This window comes from Herpailurus yagouaroundi, unplaced genomic scaffold (genome assembly GCF_014898765.1).
Source record: "Herpailurus yagouaroundi ecotype Mexico unplaced genomic scaffold, PumYag 29, whole genome shotgun sequence".
In the NCBI taxonomy this organism is placed as follows: Eukaryota; Metazoa; Chordata; class Mammalia; order Carnivora; family Felidae; genus Herpailurus; species Herpailurus yagouaroundi.
Genome location: NW_024412377.1, coordinates 81,437,009 through 81,456,103, shown reverse-complemented (window position 1 = coordinate 81,456,103; position 19,095 = coordinate 81,437,009). Strand labels below are relative to the sequence as shown.

General features: G+C 37.3%; 1 long non-coding RNA gene across 1 annotated transcript; it reads right to left on the bottom strand.

The window, feature by feature from the left end:
• Window positions 1–8,130: 8,130 nt before the first annotated feature.
• LOC121041289 (uncharacterized) lies at window positions 8,131–17,210 on the bottom strand. The gene is made up of 2 exons (XR_005795651.1): window positions 17,064–17,210; window positions 8,131–8,199 (listed from the first exon to the last, which is right to left on the bottom strand). It is a non-coding gene; the product is annotated as an uncharacterized LOC121041289 (long non-coding RNA).
• Between the last annotated feature and the right edge of the window lie 1,885 nt (window positions 17,211–19,095).

Genomic DNA, 19,095 nt, shown 5'->3' with positions numbered 1-19,095 from the left:
GCCCATTCATTTCTTCTTTTTACTTTCTTAATTGATTCATCAGCCCAGGTTAAGTAGTGTCTTTTTATAAAATAGTTACTTCTTGGGATAAGTCAGAACCATCTTCACAATTTGCTTTCACAGACATTATTATCAGCAATTACTCCCACAATAGCCACCATTATATTTTGATCAATAGTGTTTCAACATCCAATGATGGTGTTTAGTGTTCCTAGCCTGGTGGTACAGGATGTATATGCTCTCAGCGCAACTTCTGGGCTATTTTTAGAGATGTTAGCACAAAAATCTGCATGTCCTTTTACCCTAGTCATCATTATCCGATCATTTCTTTTGCAGGTGAGAATATTCATTTTCTCTCACCAATTTGATTCAATTATCCAGGTTGCAAGTACCAGATTGGAACATATAATCAAGGGTTCTAAAAAGGGTTCTATAAAGGGCATCAGGGAGGATGTGATAGTGGGAGGGTAGAAAGGCTTGTTGATTTTTCTCATCAAGCAAGGCTTGTAAGATGACACTTTCAGACAAGAAGTTGGAGTTAATAACTAGGCTAGAAGATACTGGGATCCAAAGAATTTGTACTCCCCAGAGTCACAAACCAAATGTTTAAATACCTATTTCCATGACCCTGATCTACAGTGCTAATTTAAGCATTTCTTTTTAAGCAATGATACAAGTGTATTTCCCAGATCGTTGATTACTTTAGGCAGTCAAATATTTCACTTTTTTCTTAATAGAGTTAAATCATTAATATTGTCTAAAATCTCACATTTTTATTACTTTTACTGTAATTTGCCTTATCAAAATAAAGTCCTTAATTCCCCCCTCACCTCCTTATCTCTAAATAAATGAGTATGTTATCTATCCTAGAAACATAAGGATAGGAACTAATAATATAAATATCATATATATCTCTATATATGTATATATATATATATAGAGAGAGAGAGAGAGAGAGAGAGAGAGATATCCAGAGATCCCAGCTAGACTTCAATATATATTATCTCCAGTAACATAAAATAAAAAACTAGTGTGAAAAACTAATAAAAAATAAGTATATTTTGTGCTTCATTTTACTTTACTAAATTTATGTATCTTAAAATTACACATCAATTGAAATGAAGCATATTTGATATAAAATACACATTGGCCAAATTGTAGGATTGAGGTACAAAATGAAAATTACCCAGTTATTTGTTTCTAGTCTTCTTGTCACGCTCACTTGGTTTTCTGTGTTATCTCTTTTCTGGAAAGTGAGTGGTTCCTACTATTGGCCAAGGCAAACCTTCACATCCTTTTACTCTTTGCTGTTTTAGTTGGTTAATTATTTGAGTGTGTTGCATATTGTGCTTAATATACCTACACATAGTCATTAAGAAACTACAGTAAAACAGACTAACATCAAGTGGAAAGAATATTGTCTTATTTCCAACATCTTAATTTATTTAAAACATTTATCCAATAAGAATGTACTCACTGAATAATTAACACATGCCATTGGGCATGACAGGTGACAATGATGTATTAAGAAGGGTTTCACACTCCAGAAATCATAAAATAAATACTGACATTGGAGTTAAAGCCCAAGTTGGCGACTGAATAGCTAGATGACCATAGATAGGCTTCAGTTTCTTCCCTATTAAACAGGGGGAGTAAAGATTACCTCATGGGATTGTTGATAGAACCAACTGAACACATGAAGTAATACATAAAGCATGATTGGTGATAATAATAAAGGAGGTAAGAAGGGAAATAAAATGCTAATTGGGTGTAACTGTGATAACAGGAGAATAGTAGAAATCATAGTAAGAAGTGAGCACTGGGAAGGATCCACATGGTGTAGGATGTCCGTCTATGGAACCCAAGCCAAGTTCTCAAGCCACCTGGGGGAAGACTGCATTTAGAAGCCTACATACAGACATCTGCCTATTGTAATCTCCTCCTGGTGTCTTGGAGACCTCATCTCTTTAGTGGACTGAAAGCTCAGGGGTCATTGTTGACAAAAGAACTCATATTGTTGGTGGCTGCTTCTGGATTTGATTGCCTATTTTATTAAATCACCAGCCAGTCAACTTATCTAAACTAGTTCAACAGAAGTCCTTGAAAGTAAGCATGCATAGTGAGGATATCTTTTTTTCTGATTTATTTCACCTAGCATTATTCTTTTTTATTTTGTTAAGTTTTTTATTTTAATTCCAGTATTGTTAACATTCTATTAGTTTCAGGTGTACAGTATGGTAATGCAACAATTCTATACATTGTTCAATGCTTATCATGATAAGTGTACTCTTTAATCCCCATCACCTATTTCACCCATCCCCCCCACCTACCTCCCCTCCGGTAACCATCAGTTTGTCCTCTACAGTTAAGAGTCTATTTCTTGGTTTGTCTCTCTCTCTCTCTTTTCCCCCCTTTGTTTATTTGTTTTGTTTCTTTTTTTTTAATGTATATTTATTTTGAGAGAGAGACAGAGTGCAAGAGGGGGAAGGGCAGAGAGAGAGGGAGACACAGAATCTGAAGCAGGCTTCAGGCTCTGAGATGTCAGCACAGAACCCGATACGGGGCTCGAGCCCACGAACAGTTCTCACTGTTCTCATGACCTGAGCCGAAGTCGGATGCTTAACCAACTGAGCCACCCAGGTGCCCCTATTAGTTTTGTTTCTTAAATTCCCCATATGAGTGAAGATATTTTTGGAGAAAGTAGCTGTGAAGTTAGCCTTTGAAATTTAATTATTGAAAGATTTGGGATGCCTGGGTGGCTCAGTCAGTTAAGTGTCCAACTCTTGGTTTTGGCTTAGGTCATGATTTCACAATTTCATGGGTTCAAGCCCTGCGGTGGGCTCTGTGCTAGAAGTATGGAGCCTTCTTGGCATTCTCTCTCTCTCCCTCTCTCTCTGCCTCTCCCCCACACATGCTGTCCCTGTCTCTCTCAAATTAAATAAAGAAAGAAAAAAAAAAAAAAAGAGGGGTGTCCGGGTGGCTTAGTCTATTAAGTGTCCAACTTGAGCTCAGATCATGCTCTCATGGCTCATGAGTTCCAGCCCCATGTTGGGCTCTGTGCTTATAGCTCAAAGCCTGGAGCCTGCTTCAGATTCTGTCACCAGCTCTCTCTGCCCCTCCTCCACTGGCGCTCATTCTCTCTCTCTCACTTTCAAATATAAATAAATATTAAAAAAGAAAAAAAGAAAGATTTGGTGAGTAACTACCATTTGCCAGACACCCTTATATCCTGTGGAGGTAGAGGAAAATTATAATAAAATATAGGAGGAAAAATACAGCAGAGGCCTAAAGGAAGAATAATAGCTTACCAGGGAAAGAAGAAGGCAAGTGTACTCCAGGCAGCAGGAGAAGCATGTACAGTTCCTCCAAGGTGAGGGAGAGCTGGGGGAAAACTCTGGCAAGGGTGGTCAGTGGGTGTTGGAGTTATTAGAAGAGGCTGGAAAATTAAGAAGCCACTAAAACAAGCAGCCAATTGTAAGTTATATTATAGAGTTTGCGTTTTGTCCTAAGGGCTTTTGAAAGACAATAATGGTTTTAAGTGTGCAAGATAACATGATCAGACTTGTAGGAAAGAAAGTTGACTCTGTCTGCAGGGCAGAGTGTGGGTTGTAGGGAATTAAGACAGGAGTTAGAACAACTAGGAAACTCATGGGGAGTCTATCCAGAGAAATTTGCTGGCCTGGACTGAGGTAGTACAATGGAAATGGGAAGAAGGGAATTGAATCTAGAAACCAGGTAAGGAGAAATCCAGGTTGAATCCTAGTAAACTGTTTTAAAACATTATGCATACAGAGCATGGGAAGAATCTGTTTGGAGTGGTTGAGGTTAGAAGAAAGAAGATGAATTCAATTCTGGACAAAGTTGTCTTTTTAGTGTCTGCAATACATCTAGGTTAATATGTGCTCTAGACCATTGTACCAATAGATCTGGCACTCCAGCAAGTAGGCTTAACTGGAGATAAAAATATGAAATTATTGACATATAATGGGAATGAAAGTTATGTGGATGGATGAGATCACCCAGAGAAAGTGAGAGAATATCCTGGGAATGAACTTTGAGCAATAATTACATGTATGAAATGAGCAAAGGTGAAGAACTTCACAAAGAAGACAAAGAAGTAATTAAAGAGGTAGGAAGAAAAACAAATATTGTGGTGCCATGGAAACCCAGAGAAGAGGGTATTTTAGAAAGGACAGGGTAGTCTAAACTTTCAAGTTTCACAGAGAAGTTATCATTGACCTTTTGAAAGCACTTTGGGTGAAATGGAACAGGCATAAGTCAAATTAAAAGAGAGCATATTAGAGAGGGTGTGGAGCAAATGGAAGTTGTGGGAATACCTCTCTTAAGAGCTTTGGCCATGAAGGGGAAAAATTAATTAGGGCAGTAGTTAGGGTGGGACCAGATTTTAGATCACAAATAGCTACCCAAAGAACAAGAATGCCACTGAAGTTGAATTCATTGGATCTAATGGATAATTTTCATAGTCTTCTCAGGAGAGATACTACAGCTAAATTGGCAGATGGAGAGAAAGCTATCAATATTAAAAAAGGAATGTGTATGGAAGAAGCAGAGGAAGGATGTTGGGATCCTTCACATCATTTTTTTATAAGCAGAAAAAGTCAAATAGAGATACATTTTGATTAGTGCCCCATCTCTTTCCCTGTCTCTTTCTGTCCTCTCCCTCTCCCTTGAGCCTTTCTATCCCTATATATTGCATGTAAGAAGCTTCTCTAGTCTTCCAAAAAAGGAACTCATCATAAGAGATAATTAGTAATAGTCATGTACCATAGCACTATCGTGTTTTCATAGTCTTGATAACCAGTTCTCATTTGTTACATTCTGCACAATGGCTTTTCTCTTTGCTTAATAAGTCAAACTTATTGTGAATCTATAAAACCCACAGAGCCAAGTGATAGGTAGTTCTAATTGAGATAAGAGCTTTCTTTTATATCCTTTAAAAGTAGTTTTCAGGATATTTTCTAGAATTTTAAATAAATATGCTGATACCTGATTTGTAACCCAAGAAAGTCAATTTAAAATTCTTCATTGCCCACTCACTTAGACTAAAAGGGATGTTGAGCTGAATCGTCTGTGGAGCTAGTTATTGCTTGCTTGGAGTCCAGTAAGAAGCACATATATTATAAGTGAAACTGTCTGTATTCATTTTCAAAGCAGCAATATTTCAACCTCATCATAGAGCACTTCAGAAACAGCCCTTAACATTCTCTTTCCCTTAGAACAACGAATCCTTTGAGGAGATATGTGTAAGATACTTGTTTTCGAAATGAACTCAATTTTCTCATTGGGAGAATACACAAGAAGGTAAATAAATGGGGAAAAAACTTTTTGAAAACTTCCAGGGGAGGCATATATCTTCTACAAGTGATGGAAAGGATTTAAGCTGGTGGTATCAAATAACTGATGGCTAAAAATTACCCGCTTATGTCTGAAGGGGAAGTAATAAAATATCATACTAATAAAAAGTAATAATCAGAGTCACTGTGAATCTACAAAACCTTATTTAATATCCCTTGACAACAATTTGAAAAAAAAATCGAAGTAATTATCAAGACTCATTTTAAATTAAAACCTGGCCCTGGTGCCCCACGTCACTCTTACGCACACATGGTAACAAAAGAGACTTATGATGGCTTTGTGTATATTGCGGCAGAGTTAGCTGGCTGGCCACCCTTATGATATAATCTCCTTCCACTGCAATTTAATTAAAACAGTGAAAGATCTGACCTTTGCTGGAGATTTTCTTATCCACAACACTAAAAATATCCCATGGAAGCAATCTGTCAATGTGATCTTTCAAGTACAATCCTGATAGTACTGGAGAAGAAGAGAAAGGAAATGAGAAAAACCAGAACCTACAAAGCTTAGCGCATAGTTAGTTGTGATGAAACCAGAGTCACAAGGTTTCTCTAAGGAGGATAATCCACCTAACTACATGAAGCAGTGGATGCAAGCCACTGATCTGGTGCCCACATATAATAAAAGCATGATAAGGGAGAATTGCCTACCATTCCCCCACCCCTCTTCTGGGAATTACCCTTGTGTCTGTTTTGTTTTGGATGACACTTAGAGTCTTGAGAGTCTTCATTTATAGAAATTCATGGTAAGCCTTCTTGTCCCATAACCCCTAGAATTCTGTGCATTCTGTACCAGAAGATTTTGCAATGAAGAAATTGTCCCTTTTTATTAATGGTACCAGGAGTTCACTACCCACTCAGTTGTGATGATTAAGATATTCCTGCCTGGTCATAGGATAAATGTTATTTATCTTCATTGCTATGGTGAGAGAGGAAATTTTCCCCTTTTCACCATGGGAATGTGGGTTTCCTATTTGAAATATAATCTGATGGATAAGGAATAGAAATACTGGAGAGAAGTAGGGTATGACTCAAGATAAAATTGGGCCCATGATAAGGATGAAGTCCTGCTAATCATTCAGTAGAGAATAGCCCAAAAAAAAAAAAAAAAAAAAAAACCCAAAAAACAAAAAAACAACACTGCATGTGAGATCAGACAGATCTGGAGTCAACTTCTTTACTACCTAGTCACCACTGCCTAGGAAATACACTAGATACATCTAAGATCCAAGCTCAACCTATCAAGTGACAACAGTATTGATTTTACAGACTTGTCAGGATAATAGAGATAACTTTAGTTTATCAGGAGAAGCTATTATCAATAGACAGGAAAATAAAAATATCACTAAAGAAATTGTGGGTCAAGATAGGAAGCCACAGATTCCCCAGCAAAATGTAAACTTAAGTTAGATTCTAATGGCCAAACTCCTAATGTCAACCAAATGAATCAATTAGTACACTTTAGTCAATAAAACTAACTGGTGCTTTAACTCTCCATGCTTTAATTAGTGTCCTATACCAACTGTGCATTTGGAAAACTGAGATGAAGCTCAGGCATGGGCAAAGGCTAGGAGAAACTGTGTTTTATTGATATATGTATCCAGAGGTGATCTTCAAATCTTTAATAGTCAGTGCAGAATAAGTATCAACCAATAAGAAAGGGTGTTGAGTATAGACAAGAAAGATAGCTGTGTCAGTTGCTAGGTGATTAGCAATTCTGTACTTGTCTCTAGAGTCTGACATTAACCTTTGCACATAGTAAACATTCAATTAATATTTATTGAATTAAATTCACACTGTATTAAGCTGGTCACTTCATAAAAGTGAGGGTAAGTAGGGAAAAATTTGAATTAACAAAGATTAATTTGATGATTTGTAAAAGAATTATTCCAACTTTGTCCCTCATGAAGTTTTTTCAGTCTTTGTGAATCAGTTTGGGTGTATGTGTCTGACTTAAATTTTATATTTCATTATTTTACTCTGGATAAAAAACATACTTTGGATACTTTACGTAATAAACTTATTTTTACTGACTGATTATTAAAATCCATTTGTATCTTGATTTATTACAAAAGGGTGTAAAATAGCTCTATTTTGATTTATAGTTTACAAGGAGCTTTATCAGGATTCTTCTGGTGACACTTGAAAAATGAGCAGACAAGGCCAGAGAGATTAAGTGATTTGCACAAGTCAGACAACTAGCAGACTCAAGGCTCATACCCAAATCATACGATTTCAAGTTCAGTACTAAGTTCTGTCTGCACCATGCAGCCTCTCGGCTGCCTACTTAAAGTCAATGCCCGGCTTTATTTTAGGCAGACTCAACTTTTACTGACAATTAATTCTCTTAGTGTGGCATCCATCTTCTTAAGCTCCAAACTGCAGCAGCTGGAGTTACACTCGCATACATATATGTTTAATAAGTCAGTACATGTGATTGTGAGAACTCTGGTCAGTCTTTTTACATTTCTAGCACTCTCTGGTTCTTATAAGAGGCTGGAATTTCTCTGAATCTTTTCCTCTCGTAGGCCTTTGGTTACCATTACCCATAGCTGTGTTCGCCATCATAATTGTTAAGTTTGCTCGACACATACAGGTTGTTACTCTTAAGCAGACCTTCAGCCCAGCTAATGATTTAGTGTGAATAGATTGCAGTCATCAGAAAAGTGAAAACCATTGCAATTTCATTTGGGATGAAACATACATACTTTGCTCCTCTACATGTTTTTAAATCAAGTAAAAACTTTAATAATTACGTTCAGCAGAGGCATCTGGAAGATGTGTTGATAGTTGTTGGCAGCAGACACCAGATGGGTTATTCAATCTGGAACAGATGGTAAATTGATATGAAATAATGATAAGCCTGAACTTTTCCACCATTCCTAATTCTCGTTTTCTATTGATAAGTTTACAATTTTGGTTTAACTCAGTTTTCTAAATTCCTCTTACTAATCCATATGGTTTTAAGAGGATAAGAGGAGAATTTTTCCCTTTGATCAGAGAATATCTCAAGCCCTCAAGATACCCTGGTGTTGAATAATGAACTCCAATGAGCTCATGATATTATGGTAGAACTAAGAGATTCATCATTGTTTTTATGGCCACAGATCTAGGATTTTTCTATCCCTGCTCTGTTAATTAATGCTACCCTCTTCCCTCCCCCTTGTGCCTCCTCCTATTCTATACTGTCAACTAAATTCCTTGGGGGAACTCATCGCAAAGGAAAGCAGCCAAATGGTAATAAGTACACTTTTGTTAAAAGCTTAATAAATGTCCAGTATCCAAATATATCTCTCTACAAAGGCAGGGGTGAAGTAAACAAGTTAGAGATAAGTTGTAAATGGGACTTCTACCACTTCTGAAATTGAAATCTTCAGCTACATGCATGGCATAAGGAAAACAAGGGAAGAAAGGAGAGTTTTCTAGTTCTGTGGATTTTCTTCCTCATCTTGAGAGAAATGGTCACAGGGTCACTGAAGATAGCCCATGGGTCCTCTTACCTAGTCTCATGGATGGAAGGGTGAGAGCTAAACTGGTGATATACATGGACAGAACAAACACTCTCATGTTAATGCTGCCCAAATTGACCAATCAAATCATCAACCCTCTTCCCTTGGAAATGGGAAAGAATCTAGGAAGGGGTAGAATTTGTGTAGAAATACAAGATGGTAACCCACTACATGGATGTTATCACATGGAGTGATATCCAGAGTTCTAGAAAGTTAGTGCCACATCCATAATTCTTACTTAATTCCATAATGCCTAGAATTCTACTAATATAATCTGTTCAAAATTTTATTTTAGATATTTTTATAGGTAATGAAATATAATTTTAAAATTATCAAAGCTCATTTGGTGGCCTGAAGAAGAGAATATGGGGAAAAAATGGGCACCAAAAGTGGGAGTACAGGGAGAGTAGGGGAGAAGAGATACTCAAATGTAAATAGTTCAACACTAGAATCATTGAAGAGGAACATGTTTTGCTTTGGCCTGGCCTTAGAAGTCAGATAAGGTGTAACAAAATCTTCTTAATAATCATCTTACTAGCTGTGTAACAGTGAACTTGTTTCATGGAGGCAGGGAATGAGCCCAGAGAGACTCCATCTTCTCTCAGTTCCAACTCAAAGGTTTTCCTTTCTGTATTTGAAATAGAAGACAGAGGACTGACAGAAGCATCCTCATTTATGAACTACCCATCTTACTAATCACTGGGAATAAACAAAGAGCACACTACGACTAAAACTTAGGATTTCCTTTTGATCTCTTGAATTCTCTTGCATTTTTTTCCTTTAATTTTACTTGGAGACAGTTGCAGAAGTTATATAGGTGGTTTCTAGGACCACTGCAGAGCACCTCTAGACTCCTAGAGAAGTCTAACATAAATAGTATTTATAAAATTAACAAGAAAAATATATACTAGATCAAGGCAGAGCCTAAAAGTCCATCATAAAGATAGACAACGTCTCCAAAGATAGGAGAGAGATAAGTAAAGATGCCATCATATCTTCTGCCAAAGTCAAGGAAAGATGGGAGCTGAGTGCCAGTGGGAATTCAGGGTCTTGTAGTGGTGATGTATGGCCCAGAATTACCATCTCAGGAAGGCAGGATCACTAGTAATCCATGCTCCTGAGAAAAAGGCAGCCATCACTCTGAATTTCGAGTTGAAGGAACAGCTGTCATCTGCTATTGTAGACTCCTGAGAGCACATTCTGGGGAGAAACATACTACATTATAAGATGGGATTTTGGTTCAATTCCGTGTGTGATTATCTACCTCAATGAGTATAACCAAACCATGCAAAGGCCTAGACAAACAGAATTCTTGAAGTTACATTCCTTACATCCCTCGAGTTTCATACAGTTATCTCATGGGCTGCCTCAGGGAGCATTAGAAAGTTGAACAGGTGGATTTTCCCCTTGTACCTCATCAAATTCCCACTAGAGTATTCACTTCCATTTGTATATCACACTGGGTTCTATGTAGGATCTCTTGGGGACACATTTGGTCACTAAAAAGTGTAAATGCCTCATTGGCATTGATAAAGTTGACCCTTAGAGTCTGCTCCTTGGATTCTTCCCTATGGACTCTACCCTGGTCCCCAGGTGGCGTCCAGTGAATATCTCTTGGTATCTTCTAGCTATGACATGGACCTCTAAAAGATTTCCTTGGGAAAGAAAAGCATAAGACCATAAAATATCAGAAATTAGCCAATCAAAAAGTAGGCATACTGTACAGAAGGTAGTTTTTTACTTCTTGACCCTTTCCATTGAAGGCCAACCTGTAGATCTTAACCAGGAGAGGACCCCTTCCTCCACTGGGGCACTGGAAAGTATATGAGGCTGTTTGGAAGCTGTAATAATAATTTTAGAGTATCATTGTAATCCTTACTAGGGGCCAGAAATGTTAAACTTTTGTAAAATGTGGGACAGTTCTATATAATGAGGTTGTACCTCCTCACCAGAATGCCAGTAAAATAGTTATTCAAAAACATTGCAGAACCATGGCCTACTCTCCAACATAGCAAAATCACAGGAATGCTCCTAGTATTCTTCCTAGAGATTAGAGAAGATGGATATTTGTCTTTCATATAAATGGATACATCATGCTGTCAAAGCATAAGAACATTAAACTTAAAATTAAATCACCATTTCCTAATTTCATATTTTCTCAGTATCATTTGAAAGCCCATGTGGATTGTTCCATTTCCAACATCAGTTATTGTCTTACCACAAATTAATGTATTAGCTATCTGGTTCTTAGATTTTGGTATATCATGAACTTGATATGAACTTGATATGAACTTGAGTTAATGTGAATTGGTCCTTGAGACAGATCTCTTCTCAGACACTAATATTATCAGGCCTTAGAGACTGTAGAACAAAGGACTCTATATCATGGGTAAGTCACAAAGTTTAAGCCATTTTAGGGTACTCTGGGTAGCCTGATAACATCTCTGCCTTAATATGAAACTCCTTTTAAACTATAGTATACATAATTCTCTTGAAGGAAATACTTAGCCAAGGAGCAAATTCAAAATTTAATTCTGGAGTATGAATTTTAAAAGCATATGAATGAAACTCAATGTATATTCTGTCATTGCTATGAATCAGGATGGCATCAGAATATGGCACTGACCACAAAATGTTAAACAGAAGATTGAGGTGTATGACATTATACATTAGGAACAAAAATGCAAACACTTTTATGTAAGATTTTTCTCTAGCATTCTACTAACCATTAATAATCTCCTTTTTGCTTTTATGTAACTAATGAGAATTTTATACAATATGACTAACTCATAAAATTTTAATAAAATTGGACACATGGCTAAAAATATCACCTGTTACTGTAATTATAAAGGCAACTTTATGCTTCAGAACTGAACCAAGTGGGATTAGAAAAAGCAATCTCTTTGAGAAAAGTTATTTGTTTGCTAATTCAGTGTGTTATGGGAAGGATTGTCCTTAACTCAATAGTCTTACCCAGGGTTGAAGTGAATGTAAAAGATTTGGGGAATTTTAGTCCCTTTTCCTGGGAATTCAGTGTTCTCTGATAAATAAACTTAGGTATTTCTTCCTGAATGGTAAGAAGTCATTACCAGCGTTTAATGATATCCAGAATTAAAAAGCAACAGTCAAAAAACTGAGTATTTGGGGGCGCCTGGGTGGCGCAGTCGGTTAAGCGTCCGACTTCAGCCAGGTCACGATCTCGCGGTCCGTGAGTTCGAGCCCCGCGTCGGGCTCTGGGCTGATGGCTCAGAGCCTGGAGCCTATTTCTGATTCTGTGTCTCCCTCTCTCTCTGCCCCTCCCCCGTTCATGCTCTGTCTCTCTCTGTCCCAAAAAAATAAATAAACGTAAAAAAAAAAAAAAATTAAAAAAAAAAAAAACTGAGTATTTGCAAAATACACACTGAAGAACCATACTTCTCCCATTTTCTTATTTTTGTTACACATCTTACAATATTTTTCCAATGTGAAAAAATGCAAGACCCCAAAATAACAGCTTAATAATAACTGCCATTTTTTGAGTGGTGTATATGAACATGGCACTTTGGCCAAATGCTTTACGTATTACAGAGTGCCTGGTGAGATGTAGTAGTTATTTTAATCCAGAGAAGCCTGCATACAGGTGTTTCAAGATAGAGGTAGCAGGCCCCTTAGAGCAGATTTTTGTTGGAATAGGCTCTGTTTCCTAGATTTTTGAAGTTATGCAAATTTACAGCAGTGAATGGTAACCATTTTCTTGGAAGAAGGATGCAGCAGAACCTTTTGTGACCTGACAAAGGCTTTATCTCTATCCTTGGCACTAGAAAAACTTTAGTATATTTACTTAGAGAATAATGTGCCTTTGGGGAGAAATAAGAACAAGACCCTAAATTCTCCTTTTGAAGTTTAACTTTCTTTGAACTTCTACAATGAATGGAAATGACAAAACGGATTTTTCAGGTAGGAAAAGACACCAAGGACCCGAAAGAGCAGCGTGGCTTGAAAGAAGGGGGCATGATAGGTGACTTGGAATCAATATCAGACATGGCCACCTTTGTACAAACTTGACCTCAGAAGAACTTAATTGGGCCCAATGATTGGATTCACAAAACTCCTGGAGGACCCATTTAGTTTATATGGCAAATGCTCAGCTATCCAAAGCCCTTTGTTTCGATCAAGTAAGGGAATGACAAATTTTGAGAGGATAATTACAAACAGTTGTCTTGCATTTGCAAACACTGATCTAGGTTTCAACAGAGACTCATAGGTGCAACAATTTCTCTTCTGTTTTTAAGCCAGATTGAAGTAGATCTAAGGGTGAATAAGGAGTAACTTGGGTCCAGTTTTACTAAGGTCAAGCCCCTCTTCTTCCATGAATAAAGAAACTCATAATGGCACCAGGGTTGCCATTTACATATGTGCAGATTGGGTAGTACAGAATCACAGAGAATAATGTCTTCGTTGATTACAAAGGAAACTGTTCTGTTGATGGTGCAGATTGCATATAATTCACTACATTTCCATTATTATATAATATTTCACATGCACATATGCATACACATCACAGAAATCTACAGTAAGAAAAGGAGTAATAATTACTTCTGGCTGTCCTAGATGCCCCATGTGTTAGGTCAACATAGTCACATATGAGTTATGGCTGATAGTGGGAAATCAGACATAAGATTTTATTTGCATACTTCCCTTCTCCTTTCCTGCCCTTCCAGCCTGATCCCCTTCCCCAAGACTATCAATAACAACAGTGTCTAGGGAATGTGGCCCCTCTTGTTTACTGACAGGCCCCAACAGCCCACAGGGGATGCCCCCCCTCTTTTCACACAGCTGGGATTTGAGGTGACATTTCTATCACATAGAGACAGAGGCAATTAAACTGACTGTGGCTTATTAGTGCCACTTAGTTCAGGAACAATGGTTTTGATGCTCTCAATAAGAAAGAATCTACTTCTTTGAGATGGACTTGATGACTTCCAGAGGTCCTTCTATGTCACTTCAGACAGTAATGAAGAAGAAAATGCAGCTGTAGATCAGGCTTCATAAGATATGACATCTGAACACATGTGCTCTCTGGTGCTTTAGACATCCACAAAACAGAGCTGAGTCCTCACAGAACCTACCACTGGTGAGGGCCTGGTAAGTGTCACCAAAGGATTATTAGCTTCCCTGCAATGACTTTCCATTGCTCTTGGAACAAAGCTCAAAATATCTAACATGATCTATTATGCTCTGGGATCTTACCTAGGCCCATTTATTTCTCTGGCCTGCTATCTTCCCATCCTCCCACCTGCTATACATAGAGATTGTAACAGGCCACTACCCAAATAATTCTCAACCAAAATTTTAGCAAAAGGGCTCATGTGTGTATGTGTGTGTATAAACTTGTACATGTATAAACTGACAAATTGACATGCTGATCCAAATTTCATGTAAATTGTAAAAGACCAGAAATAGCAAGTTGGAGTCAGTCTTGAAAAAGAACAATAAAGCTGGAGGAGGTGTTCTACCCATTATCGGAACATATTAAAAATGATAGCAACAGTGTGGTACTGGCATAATCATAAACAAATTGGCTAATGGAAGAGAAATAGGGAGTCTAGAAACATACACACACACACACACACACACACACACACACACACACACACACCAAAAATCATGCTGCATGGCAGTGGTGAAAAGATAGTCATTGCACAAGTGTTGGTAAATGAGTTGCTTGCCCATACAGGAAAAAAATGTACCTGAATCCCTACCTCAAACTGTATGCAAAAATCAATTCCAGAGGAATTGTAGATCTGAATACAAAGTGAGAAACAATAAAAATTTTTAGAGGAAAACTATGGGAGATTATTTTGGGGTAAACAAAAATTTCTTAAATAGGACACAAAAAGTGCCTGATATTAAAAACAAAACCGAAACACTTCTGTTTATCAAAGAACACCAATAAGGTACTGAAAAGGCAAGCCACTCAGTGGGAAATATTTGCAGTACAAATGCCTAACAAAAGACGCATATGTATCAACAATATATGACTCCCATAATTCAATGAGTAAAAGATAAACAAAACAATTGAAAAATGAGTAAGAGATTCAGAGACGCATTTTTGTTTGTTTATTTAGGGAGAGTGCACAAATCAGGGAGAGGGACAGAGGGAGTGAGAGAGAATCTTAAGCAGGCTCCACGCTCATGGGGGAGCCCAACGTGGGCTCAATCCCATGAGCCTGGGATAGTGACTTGAGCAGAAATCAAGAGTCAGATGGTCACTCCACTGACTGAGCCACCCAGGTGCCCCCAGAGACACTTTAAAAAGAGAATATGGAAACATGGAAAGGTACTCAAGCTTAATAGTCATCAGATACATGTGAATTAAAATTACAGTGTGATGTCTATACACACTTACCAGAATGCCTAAAATTAAAAAGACTGACAATACCAAATCCTGGTGATAATGTGGCACAACTTGAACTTTTATGTATTGGAGGTGAGAATGTAGATAGAAATAACCAGGTTGAGAACTGTTTGGCAATATTTAAGTATTTCAATTTAAAATGATTATATGTAAGACCTACGACATTGTAATTCCATTGTTAGATCTATACTCAACAGGAATAAACATATTGGAAATATGTGTAGGAATATTCACAGCTACGCCATTTTGTAATAATTGCAAATTAAAAACAACCCAAATATCTACCAATAATACAGTGGATAAATAAATAGTGTTCTAATCATACAGTGGAAAGATACACAACAAAGATGAATAAACTGAAACTACATAAAACGAAGTGAATGAACCTCACAAAATTGAGAGAAAGAAGCCAGACACAGAATAGTACATATTATACAATGCGATCTCTTACATAAAGTTCCAAAACAGGCAAAACTAAGGTATTAGGACTGAGTGCAGGTAATACCGCCTCAGGGGTTAGTAACTCAAAGTGGACACAGAGGTGTCTGAGAGGCTGGTAATATTCTGTGCCTTGACTGGCTGTTGGCTACACAGGTGTATCAAGTTTATAAAAAGTCACTGAGCTATACATTTGATTTGTGTACTTTTCTTTATGTATATAATGTTTGGATAAAATAATTCACTTTTTAAAAATTTGACTTGGGAAGGAATCTTCAAAGTTGCTACCTACTCTTGTTTGAGGGAGGCCCCTACTGTCTTAAAGCTCAGCCCAAGGAAGCTGTAGGGAAACCCTATTTAAAAGAAAAAAACTAAAGAGATCCCTGGAGTGATAATTGTTTAAGTTGGGTCATAGATACATGTGACTTCATTATGTTATTCTAATCTTGTATGTGTTTTAAATTTTCCATAATAAATGCGATTTTTTTCTAAAAATCAATGGAATATAAATCCTGACTTGCATCCAAATCAAATCAGCAATGACTGCAAATCTCTTCCTACTCTAATATGTTAATCCCCTATGGAAACATTGTCACCAGAGCTTTTTGCTCATGCAGGAAAGCTCTCCTCCTGGTTACTTGAATCTTTGAAGAGTTCTCTCTTGGGTATTCTGTTTTTCTGTCCTTGAAAATAAAGATGTTACTATTTTCTCTTGTCAAGATGCCCACCAGTCAATTACATTCTTTTCCATTCTAGTGTCACCACCTAATGAATGGTTAAAAGACAAATGTAAACTTCAATGCAGAGCACATAGGGAAGTTGATAAAACTATTGAGCTATTGAGCCGAGAAGAGGAGACTAGATGTCAGGCTAATGAGAGGCCCTCAGCCAAACCAGCCAAAAAGAAAATGATTAATTATGGGAGTGTAGCAGTAGAGATGCCCCCAAGCAGTTCAGTGAAGTGGAATGACATAGGTTTAGAGAACAAGATAACAGGCCAATTGATTCAGGAGTGGGAAAGATATATTTTTAAATGTGTATGTCACATACACATGGCCCTATTTTTACCAAAAAAAACAAAAAAAACAAAAAAAACAAAAACAATTAATAAATGCTTTCAAAGGTCAATAAAGTTACAGATAACAGCTACAGATGATTTTATTTTCTGTATACCAAAATATTCTGCCTAAATTAAGGGGTAGAAACAAGAGCTTTACAAAAACTGATTTATTTTGAAAACCCATAGAGAAAATAGTCACCATTCAAGAAGTTACACACCCCTATATGTAAAAATACCTAACTGGTTTAGTTCTAGTTTTAAATTAACATTTTTATATACCATACCGTTTTTATACCATTTTAGTTATCTTCAGGGTTGAACTTCTGTTCAGTTTTTCTCCTCTTCATCCTGGAGGAAGTACTGTGCCTTCCCAGGTATGAAATAAAGTGAAGTTTTCCTTTGTCTTGCAATATAATTGTTCTCCCTCTCTTGCCTTTTTGCCAGAGAAAGAATAAGGGAAAGTAGGGTTAATTTCCTCACTAACTAAATCAAAACTCTCCTGTTGGGAGTTGGGCAAACAGCAAAAAATAAACGTTCAAATGTAGCTCAGTACCTTGGAAATTCTAAACTAATGTGTATCCCCACAAACTCCAAGCCTCATGCTACCCTTACTATGAGCCACAGGGTTTGAAATATGGCAGGGCAAAGGTTTATTGATGTTGTAGCGGAAGTAGAAAGTAGGAAATAGCAAAGAATCCGTGTTACTCTGCAATGAGAAAATTCATTGAAGTTAACCAAGAAAAAAGTCAAAATATAAAACATGTCTTCCCTTCCTCTTTCAGCAGTGTCTGTGGACTTCTGCTAACCACTCATGGCATAGAGTTACAGGACAGAGCAGGATTGGGCAGTCCAAGAACAGCAAGGGCAAGCAAAGAGGCTGAACCATTGCCAAGAGAATGAGAAAGGAGCCTCAGATTTCTTCGAGGATACTGAGCTCCCTTGTAGCAGTACAATCCAAGGGTAATGGTGACTTGTACTGGGTAGTTTTCAGCATATATTGACTGATCCTTATCCACACTTGGATAATATCCAGAAATTAAAATAAAATACAAGTAATCATTCACATGAGTTGGGGTTGAGATTTATCTTTTTTCTGAAAGTAGTAAGACTCCTAATGTAAGAACACAATGACCAGGAAATCATGGAACAGAAAGAACAGAATGAAGCCAGAAACAGTCTTCTTAACCACACCTGCTAAACCTTTTTAACCAACCCCTTAGTGTGGAAGAATTGAATGAAATCAGTTTCAAAATGAACATCAACTCTTTTATAGATATTATTCTTTTCTTTATATTAGTACTTTAACTGTATAATAACATATTCACAAATAATCTACAGTGAGTGCTCACACATTCTGAGCTCCTTGGTTTTAGCCTGCAGGTGGAAGAATTCATGTCTATAATTGGTAGCAAGAATAGGATCTAGGTGTTGCTGGTTCCAGGACTGATGTCATCAATAACCTAGTTTCTCTCCATCTTTGTGCTCCCCTCCCAGCATATCAATTTTCTTCTTCAAGTTTGTCCCCTTAGGGTCACAGGATGGTGATGTCAGTTTCAGGCATCACTTCTGTATCCAATTATATCCCAAAATAGGATGGCCAGTTTGTCCTTAGGTGTCTCTTTTATTTAGAGATTTTTCTAAGAATCACTCAAAGACCTTGCCATATCTCATTGGTCAGAACAAAGGCATATGTCTAAGTGTTGGTAAGGAGAATGGGATTACAATTGTGGTGTAAACTAATCACAATTTGTCCCTTGGTGCTGAGCTGCTTTCCTTATGTGCCATGCCTCTTAATATCTAGATAAACCTAGGGTTTTATTAACATAAATAAAGTGAAGATCAGATTTTGGAATGACAACAAATACCTCCTGCTCAATTCATAAATTTCTGTATTAGGAAAGCTACCAGGGGGGCGCTGGAATGGCTGAGTGGATTAGGCACCTGATTTCAGCTCACGTCATGATCTTGCTGTTTGTGAGTTCGAGCCTTGTGTAGGGCTATGTTCTGACAGCTCAGAGCCTGGAGCCTGTTTTGAATTCTTTGTCTCCCTCTCTGCTCCTCCCCTGCTTATCCTTGCTCTCTTTCTTTCTCTCTCTCTCTTTCTCTGAAAAATAAATAAACATTAACTTTAAAAAATCACCAGGTGTTATTATAGATATTGAAACTAGGTATACATAAACATTGTCTATGATAATGACAGTCCTGTTTCCCATAGTGCAGCAACCAATATATAGTAGTATGTAATTAAATCTTTTCTGAGTAGCCATTATGTTCTTGTCATAATAAAGTACAATGATAAGGTCAGTCAACCCTCAA